The sequence below is a fragment of the Diadema antillarum genome, unplaced genomic scaffold (assembly GCF_040938485.1).
Source record: "Diadema antillarum isolate AM-2024a unplaced genomic scaffold, OU_Dant_1.0 seq00000321_RagTag, whole genome shotgun sequence".
NCBI classification, from domain to species: domain Eukaryota; kingdom Metazoa; phylum Echinodermata; class Echinoidea; order Diadematoida; family Diadematidae; genus Diadema; species Diadema antillarum.
Window position 1 is genome coordinate 1,403,064 of NW_027271340.1, and position 10,754 is coordinate 1,413,817.

Consider the following 10,754-nt stretch of genomic DNA (forward strand, 5'->3'; position numbering starts at 1 on the left):
TCGCTGTTTGGGGTGGACAGGGCTTGTAGCCGGGCGGGGGCTGCGGCTTGTAGCCGCCCGGAGAAGGCTTGTAGCCCGCGTGGCAGTGCGGGTAGTAGGCTGCCTGTCGGTAGCACCATTCCATGATTCTCGGTAGCCGTCTGCACGAGTGCTTCACGCGTGCTCGAAATGAGTAGCCTCTGCTTGGGCGCAAGGGTAAAACCCTCGCCCGCGGTTCGGGCGCTTGAGCCATGCGCAGGCTAGCTCCTCTCTCTCTCTATGGCCCCCTTCCCCAGTACACAGTCTGCTTTCTGTCTTAGATTATGCAAATCATTCCTCCGCTAGTCATTTACATATCTCCCCAGCAAATCAGAGAGTGAGGAGGGGGCTGAGCGCAGACGACTTTATAACCCCCTTGCCCAAAAGTTCGCTCAACGCAGAAGGTGTTCTTGCTTCCGCAATCTCAATGCACTTGTATGATTGGTCGTTTCCACTGTTTTTGCGCGCTGAAATTGGCGTCTTCCTCCTGTAATATTGTACTCTAATGTTTGATCTTGTTCCTTCTGTCCAAAGAGAATGGCTTCGTCTGTCAGTCTCAAGTTTTTTTCCCCCTCTCTCTCTCTCCGTCCCAATCGCCAAGAAAATGTAAATCACTTGCACGGTTCTAAACTTCTGAAGTTCAATGATACCTTTCACTAATACTCAGCGGGCTACGGCACATTCAAAACAGCAACTTGGCATGATGATACAGCGCGGCAAGTAAGCTCCCATCCTTTGACTACAAAACATTGCACTTCTAAAGGATGTTTCCCTCGGCTCCCAAAATCTAGCAACATTAATTCTGAGGGACAAAGTGTGAAGACCGCGAATCCCGCAGTGAGATGTTATTATCCCATAAACTATTTCTAACTATCATAAGTTCCAAAAATATCGAAAAATATCAATATCACATTAACTTGATCAGGTGAGGAAAAGCGTGGGCGAAGCGTACCCTGACAGTTTTGGTAAACAAACGCAGATTCTTGGTGTTCTTTCTATTCTTCGTACACGTCGCGCATGTCTCATTTCCGTCGACGTCCAGAGCACCACGTCCATCTCATGCCACGATGCAGTATCAAAAACCCGATTCTAATCGGTCACGTGCGATTAGCGACAAATAGAGCCGTGAAATGTTCTTGCTATTCTAAGTAATGTTGTCCTTTCGGAAGCACCGCACCAACCAATCCCCATTTCTTACCATCACCAAACCTTTTTTTTTTCGTGATATTATTGGTTGCAAACTCTACTTTCGATTTTGTTAGATACACTCTTGTCGTTGCATTGTTACTACTCCAGGAGTAAACGATGGATCCTCTACGAGATATCTGTATTAGGATAACAGAACTTGCGCCTCGTACCTTATACAATATTTGAGTATATATATATATATATATATATATATATATATATATATATATATGTATATATATATATATATACATATATATTATTCCTGTGCAACATTCGATGATCTAGTATCGTTTTATGAAGGCATTTCTGAAATGTACGTGTAGTACGTGGAAGTGCGTTTGAATGCTGTAAATGCAATAAATTTGAAATGCATTTCAACTGAGAACTATTTCAAATTGGACAACGGACTGTATACCATAACATGTAAATGTAGCCTCTCAGAATTTCATAAACAAAGTTAGGGGGTTATTTTTGTTTACTTTTTTTTTTTTGTAGTTCGGGCATAAAGACGTAATCGCAAGTTGGCCCTGAAAGCGAAACCGCGTGAATAGCATGAATCACACATTACCCAGCGTTGACGTTCAGGGGTGTTCAGACTTTTGTGACTTTTTTTCTTCTTAAACACCTTGAACGCTCCCCACCCGTACCTCTCGCTTTGTGTATATTTCTATCAAAAATTTCTCTCTTTTATTCTGGAAACTGGGGGCGGTTAAATTCATCTGTCTCCAAATCAATTCTCATATTAGCCAAACTCGGGGGCCCAACTGGATTATATTCAGTGAATTGGGTCAGATATAGGGCGTGGCTTAGCTTTCTTCTCTTTCTTACTGTAGAGTTTCTTACTCCATATTTAGCGGCTGGATGCCTTCAAGATGATCAGAGGGGTAAAATAGACATACTTACAAAAAAGCAAAAAACAAAAAAAAACAAAAAAAAACGTGAGAAGCAAAGTGAAGAAGGCAGGTGTCCATAGCAGTTATGTTCTCTTGAAAAACTACCCATTAATATCACTGGATTTGACCTATCATACTCTGCAGAACCGTTACTTTTCCACACAATGCGAGAGTGTGTGTGTCAATTGTTAACAACAACAACAACAACAGAAAAGGGGTTACCTTTTACGGCGTAATTATTGTGGGAAAAATTACAAAATTCAATGGCAAATAACACACTCATAAAGAGCGACTTTCATTATGAAATACTTCCTGACAATTTAATGTTCAATTCAGATTTAGCAAAGTAAAAATTATGACTTTGTACAGAGGAAGGAAGTTATTGGGTGGCAGTTGCTGAGTGACTGACATACTATATTTGCAACATTTTACGAAAAAAAAAAAAACCCATGTGGGAATATTAGTGTGGTGTGATAATGTCATAGGCTTATCTAACTTTACCATGTTATTGTGAACGATCGCTGTTAGGAAAAAAAAAGTCTTAAACTTTGAAATTCTATTTACTATCCACTATTTGCCCAATTGTTGTAAAATCTTCAACATTAAGTTCGTTTGATTTTATACTCTATATTATGTCACAGTCAGCGTGTATTCAGTGAACTTGCTATACACAACAGAAGAATGGGGAAGACATAGGTTTACAGTTTTAAAAATATCAAAAAGGGATTTAAAAGATTTAAAATGGATTGAACACATTATAAATGGGGTTGTGTCGCGTATACCTAACACTTGATGCAGTATTTGAGCTAAACTAGTGATGCTTTTGAGCACTTTCTACTTCTCCCCCTTTCGTATACGACTCGGTCCATGCAGAAGATACAATTTACGCTATTCTTCCCTCGGCACAAACCGCCAGACCCTTCGCCTCAACTCGCCCCGATTCACCGAGTTCCCTCGGTGTGTTCCGATTCGGCTTAGCTAAATCCACACGGCACATCCACGGTAAAGTCGAACGGGTGATGAGTGGCTAAAGCAGAGAACGTGACGATGCAAAAATCATAAAAAGTCAGGAGTTGGACGATGGGGCGTGAGAGGGAACACAGGTGAGACACTCGATCTCTCGAGGAAGTTGGCATGTATTTGGTAACCCTCTAACATACTAATGTATTCTAGGCTCGCATGTGTAATCTCCCTCGTCAGCAGTAACTTTGTAACACGTCGACCCGACACGAGTTGCATCAACATTTCTCCAATAATTTGTTGTGCATGATATAGCATCGCATGACTAACTGTGTCACAACCAATGAAACACATATACATCAATCTCATATTTAAACAGTTACAAAACTTAAAAATCAACAAAGGGACAAGACCATATAAGATGATTAAAAAGAGAGTAGGTCAGAGTGGCGTCTTTTCAAGAAGCACACGATGCTATAGCCAAGGTAATGAATAGTGAATGTTATAGTCAATCCAAAAAATGTTCTTGCGACTGAGTGAGTTACGATAAAGTGTCAGGAAGTTCTATTCAATCAAACCTGTCTCTAACGACTACCTTATCCACCTTGATGATGGACGAACAAGACCAGTGCTACCAGTTGGTGCCAGTCTCTATTGTAGATCTTTGTTGATAATCTCTGTTTAATGTATTTATCATGTATATGTATATGAAATTGATTTAGACATATACATAGTTATAATTTAGTATTACGGCATTATGTAGAATACGTCATATATGCATGATTACATAATATATAAAAATACATAGCTTTTCTGTGTTACATGAAGAATATGATAATGTGAATATTTACGTGCACACTCAATATTCACATAAACTAAGATGTAAAATAATGAGTGTTTATATTTGCACATGTCTGCATTCATGCTTATAATACAAGATTATTGATGGTGTAGGCTCTCTCTTACAAGAAGAGTTTCATGAAAATTAATTTTCAATACCTTTGCAGGAAATAAAAAAAGAAACAAGTATTACTCTATAAAGATATAATACTGTAACCATTCTTATATTGGTGTACCTGCACGAAACGCGTTGGATTTTTTTAAATGACTTTGCGAGTCAAATAGTGTTAAGAACAAAATGGAGCGCGGTTGATGACGCAGCACGTCACAGGTAGCCGAGACCCAAGTGGGGTGACCCCCGATCCCACCCCGATGCCCCTTCCGTGCGAACTCGATTGCTCACCTGTCCGATGACTAGATTAGACCCTTCGATTTGGGGCATTAATTAGCACGTCCCTCGTCGCAATCGGCGATGATGCTGCGCAAATTCGGAAGATGTACAGTCTCATCTTCAATCGACATTCGACTAAAGTCACAAATTAAAGGAATTTAAGGTATATTTGATTATATATTGTGTATTATCATAAAGATATCACCTGATTAGAGGTGTAATATAAGACTTGATATCCCCGCTGAGCTATATTTGTCCTCAAGACACTACATTATCTACCCGAAACGCGCAAAGCTGGGAGGAAAACGTATACTAGGGGAAAGAATTTTGAAAGGGACTGCCAAGTGTTATATTTCAAAGATAGACAAGGCAATATTTGCGATATTGTATGGTCTACACAGACCGAAATATACATTTTCATTCTAGGTCCCTCGGCATCCGGTCAAATTCTGAAGTTATATTAACCTGACAAGACGTCACTACAGGCAAAACAATTTCGATCCTCTTTCCACGTGACTGCATTATAACCAATCACCAAACCGTATACGTAGACCATAACTTATTGTGTTTATATTAATGAATGTTATACATATGTACACATACACATACACACACACACACACAAACGTATATTATATATATATTTGTATATATATATATATATATATATATATATATATATATTCATATAATACAGTTTATCCATTCACAGAGGTCTTTGAAAGGGTTTGATGAGATTTACAAACCACAAGTGGGAACTATAAACTGAATTAAACAAAACTGTATCATGGATAGCTCTTGCCCAAGAGAAAGTACAACAGCGTCATGACGTCCGGGTATAAATGAAAGATCAAAACGACGGAGAGGTTAAGAACATTTCAGACTGTTTTATCTACAATTTGAAGTTATTCGCAATCTCTCACTTGAAAATGTGTAGGAAAATAAAACAATTTTCAAAAATTAAAAAAAAAGAAATACGGACCAAATTTTTAAGTCGTTGAAAATAAGAATCAATCACCGTACTTGTGAAACTTTGAGAAGATTATTTTTAAGGAACACTTTGATATCTGTGGTTTATCTATGTGAGATTTAGATCTAACGTGTAAAGAACTCCCGTAGCCACAAAAGAAAGAGGAAATCATTGTGTTAAAAAAAAAAAATCTGCTCGAGTTCTTCTGAGTAATCACGTGATTTCATTTTTTAATTTATAAGTCAGCATTTTAGAAGACTAGATTTCAACCGATGTATACAAAAGATGCGTAGAACCAAAACACGTATTTTCTAAGGCAGAATATGCCCCTGGGTACCCAAATAGAAATCTGTAGTAATACGCACGCACACTACCGCAGCGCACAGGAGTACAACTAACAGGTGATCCGTCCTACTTTACGACGCGCCTGAGTCGCCGAGATCCGCCCACTAAGCGTCGATTGCTCAACAGCAGCTAACCGACAAGCAATCCAGGCCAATAGCGCTAATCCCGAAGATCCAGCGCTGTTCTGACGCTTCGCGCGCCAACACCGAAGCCAGAAATCCCGGTGCTGGCGTGATGACGTCATTAGTTTGTTGCTGACTGGCGACGGCAGTTACTCAGTCTCAACGTTTGCAAACAGCACAATGTAACCAATAAAATAAAATAGAAATAAAGGTTGCCCGAACTTTCATCTCCTCTGAAAGTAATGGCATCAATCGCGTTTATACAAAAGGGTGAGAGGGAAATAAGAAGATAATGCCAGTGATGCATCCTGATTATCATCTTATTGTCTACACTTTCATGACAGTTTTAGTTTTTCTCTGAATGAAAGTGTAATTTGATGATCTGCTTCAAGCCAAGTGATGTCACTTTTGTTAGATTCATGCAATGATGCGTTGGACGATATAAATGCTATACGGTTAAATCTCCGTCTTGAATTTTGGTTTAAAATATAGTGTTAACATTGCCATATCAGGTATGAACACTGTATATACGCCTGCTGATGTCCCAAATAGTCAACATTACACCGATACGACCCATTTCAAGGTGTAGAATTTAGAATATTGATAGTTAAACCCAACGTAAGCAGAGAGTGCAGATAAATTTATCGACTTTTAATGTGCGCCAATTTCTGCCCTGGGTAAACTGCATGTCACATGGCCCGTGCGTCTTTAGTTGTACGTCTTCCCTTTGTTTTTATGCCTCCGCCACGAAGTGGTGCCGGATTATGTTTTCGGGTTGTCCGTCCGTCCGTCCGTCCTTCCGTCCGTCCGTCCGTCCGTCCGTCCGTCCTTCCGTCCGTCCGTCCTTCCGTCTGTCCGTCCTTCCGTCCGTCCGTAATGAATTTTGTGGACAGGGTAACTACCAAAACCTTTTGAGGTATCCTAATGAAACTTGGCATGTATGTGTATTAGGGGGTGAAGTTGTGCCTATCAACTTTTGGGTGCACATGCTCAAGGTCAAAGGTCAAAAGGTCAAGGTCAAATGCTTAAAATTTTACTATTTCCCCCATATCTATGCAATGCCTGAAGATATTTTCTTGAAACTTAGTGTATACATGTACTACCTAATTAAGATTCTCTGGTGAAAGTTTAGGGTCATGAGGTCAAAAGGTCAAAGGTCAAAAGGTCAAGTAAAATGTTAAAATTTCACTTTTTTCTCTGTATCTTGGAAATTGTTCAAGGTATCTTCATGGAACATAGTGTATATGCATCTACTGACTGGCAGTGGTTATTTAGGGAATTTAGGGTTCATGGGGTCAAAGGTCAGGGGTCAAAGGTCAAGGGCAATACTTCAAAATCTTACTATTTTCCTTATATTTGCAATGCCAGCAGGATATTTTTTTTTTAACTTGATGTATGCATGTCTAACCCAATAGAGATTCTCTGGGATTTTTTTTTTTGCCAAGAAGGTCAAAGGTCAAAAGGTCAAAGATCAAGTGAAAGTGCTGAACTTACTTTTTTCTCCATATCTCGGAAGTGGCTCAAGTTATCTTGAAACTTAGTACATGCTGAATTTATGTATGTTCTGCCTGACAGTGCTTCTCTTATAAATCAAAGGCCAGATGAAAATGATAAAAATTTACTGTTCAATACAGAAATTGCGCTTTTTCTCCATACCTTGAAAATTACTCAGTGCATAAACTTATGAAATGGTCAAAGTCAAGTTAAAGTTCTTAAATCCCCAAATACATGATCTCCTATTCATCCAATTAAGCATAGGTCAAGGAAGGTAAACATTCAATACATTTGTGACAAACATGTCATTTTAATATTTTGCCAATTTTGTGAAAATGTAATCACACATTGTCCACATGTACTATAGACCTATTAGGAGAATCATGCATTATGGCGGAGGCATACCAGTCGCCATAGCGACATTTCTAGTTCGCTCTATAACGCGACGGGAGAAAACACACGCTCACAGCGCGCGACAATGTGAGTAACATCACCTCGTTGATTTTCTTATTCTTTTAGCCGCGTTAAAGAGATGGCATTGCTTTGGTTGCAGGTTCCCAGCCTTTTTGTGATGTAATGAGAAATCTCTTATGAAACTTCTTATAAAATATGAAAGAGCATACAATTCTAAGAGGAATTCAAAGTTTATTTGACAAAAATTTGTTTTGAAATGGCTGAGATATCCAAATGCAAAGAGGTTCTATTAAAATGTGGGACCCACCTTTTATTAGGACCACTTTGTTCTACTTTTGTTGTTACTTTTGGATATCTCAGCTATTTCAAAACCCATTTCCACTGAATAAACTTTGAATTCCTCTTTAGACGTGTTTATAGAATCGTATGGTCTGTAATATTTTATGAGTTCTTTCTAATTATCTCTGAAAAGTTAAGATCTTAATCCCCCTTCTCAACCAACACTATATCATCCCTTCAAAAAGCGAAAATACTAATTTCTTCGCACATACGTGTCAGTAATGTCTCCATAGGCAACATTTCGTTTATCGTTTCATATTTATCCATGCCTTTCAATCTTTGTTGCGTTGAGTTGAGTACCCGTAAAAGCACCAAGATATCCATTCTCTCAGTTTTAAACATTTCTGTGGAAAAAAGCCTGACCAATTGACAAAATTGTGTAAGTTTCCCGTTTTTACTCATAAACCTTATCTTTTTGAAAACAGTGGGTAAAACCGTTGCGGCACTGTGGCATAGTGGCTAAGGCTCGTGATGTTCATCCAGAGTTCTAATCCCTTCAAGTGCCTACGTTCTTGAACAAGACGTTATTATCCCCCATGTCTTTATCGACCCTGCCAGGTGTTTGAATCTATACCTGGTGTAATGTTAGGGTCATGATAATGGAAGGGTCCTCTGGTAGAACAATGCCATATGGCAGCACTGAAGGAAGGCATTGTTATCATTATTACAAGACCAAGAAACACAAAAATGAAGAAAGAAAGCACAAATTTACAAGAACATGATGATTATGCACACGCACATACACAAACTCAAGATCACACAAACACACGTGCGGGCACACACATGCAAACACTTATGTATGTGCACTTAGCCTCCACAAAGTAAAAGAAGAACAAACAAACAAAAGACCCGACAATAATATTTCCGCTGGAAGCTCCCATTTTTCAGCACAACATCAGGCTGCTATACTTTTCCCAGAACCCGAGACAGTTTTGCTTTCACTTTTTTCTGAAGTGGTTCCGCTACATTCCCCACATAGCATTCACCATTCTCAAAAAAGAACCCACGTCTAAAGTATCCCCCTTTTGAAATCTTTTGCATCCGGTCAAGCCCTCGTGTGATTGAACATGCGTACATTCGTGAACCTACATTAATCTGTGGTTCTTCACTCTGGTGTTTGTCAACAATATTGATAATAAAAATCATCAGATTTGTTATTTAGAACGTTAGATTCACCTTAACTGATCAAGTCTGTTGAACTTTTTGAACCTTTGAGCGGATGTGTTCGAGGAAACGATCACGCACGACTAATACTGGTAATTCATCGAAGCGAACAATGAATCAAATTTTCTATGAATTTATGAGGAACGTTATTTTCAACGTTTTCAAACTTACACTTTTTGGCGTAATTGTAGTAAAACGAACCTATATAGTCCATAATTAATCGTTTATTGAATGTGGGATGCCTGTCAGCTTTAATACTAAGAGTGCATAATGGAATCAGACATTAATTTGACAGTCGATAGCAAATCAATGTCACTCATATCATTATGTAGTCTGAGTCTTTATCTATTGTGTTGGTCGATGATGTATTTATTCCAATTATCACTTGCAACTCATGTTGGCACGAACACTTCCTTCAAATTGTGTCACGAACGAAGACTGATTCGAAAAGTATATGCCTGCCGCGATTCACCTTCAAACAATGTAGATATAAGAGGCAAACCAGATCAAAAAACCTCGACTAAAATTCGAAATAAGATAAGCTGCAATTCATGACCAAAGATTGTTACGTGGAATCATTTAAGGATCAATTATCATATCCAGTTCCACGATCTCATAATAACATTTAGAACGCATGAATAAATTCAGGAAAGTTTTATCAATGTGAACTAATTCAGTAACATTACCTATGCATCATACCTTCAAAGAAAGACGTTATTTATGATGAAAAATGCAAGAATAAGGAAATATTATAGGAGAGAGAGGCGAACAGACATTACAAGTCTTTAGGTACACTGTAAAAGATTATCAGTTCGAAGGAAAATTCACGGTCGCATCAATTTTATCTCCGGTGCATGAGTCTCCAGCTTAGTGATAAATCCTGATATCACTGTTTCTTTCATAATTTTTCTGTCCTTTTTTTACTCCCCTCCTACTTCTCCTCCAGATACCTCTTCTACTTGTCCAACCATTTTTTCCTCCTTATTCTATCCTTTCTTCTCTTTCTTCTTCTTCCTACATCTCCACCGTGGCTCTTTTTTTTTCATTCTCCATGTTCTTCTTCTTTCATTTTTTCATTTTCCTCTTATTCACCTTGTTATACCCTCCTTCAGAAAAAAAAAAACCCGCAGACACTTTCAACCCATGTTTAGAAAGAAAAAAGAAAGCTGCCGGATTTCATTTGCTTGTAACCATAGCAGAAATGCCTCATCTGCCCCCGCCGTTTGGAGATTCGCAGTGCGAACGAACTAAAACACCAAGATAAAGTAAGAACTTTTGTCACCTATCGATAAGGTTTAAAAGTTGCATTTTTGTTCGAAACATTGTCGATAACGAATCCTTCGTCATCTTTGTTAGATCATCCTTGACACGACACACACACGCGTCATACCCTCGCCGTTCGTCTCCTGGCCCTTTTATCATTATCATTCCCCAGTTTTATGAGCCTATTTTAGTCATGTCGGACCTAGTCTCTGCAGGAATTCCCTGCGCGGTAAACCCAAACAAGATTATGGCTTGCTCTTGTCATCAAAAATAGACCTTTTTTTCTCTTCTTCTCCTTCTCCTTCTTTTTCTTCAAGCCATTTTGAAGAAAACATGTCGAGGTAGGGCTT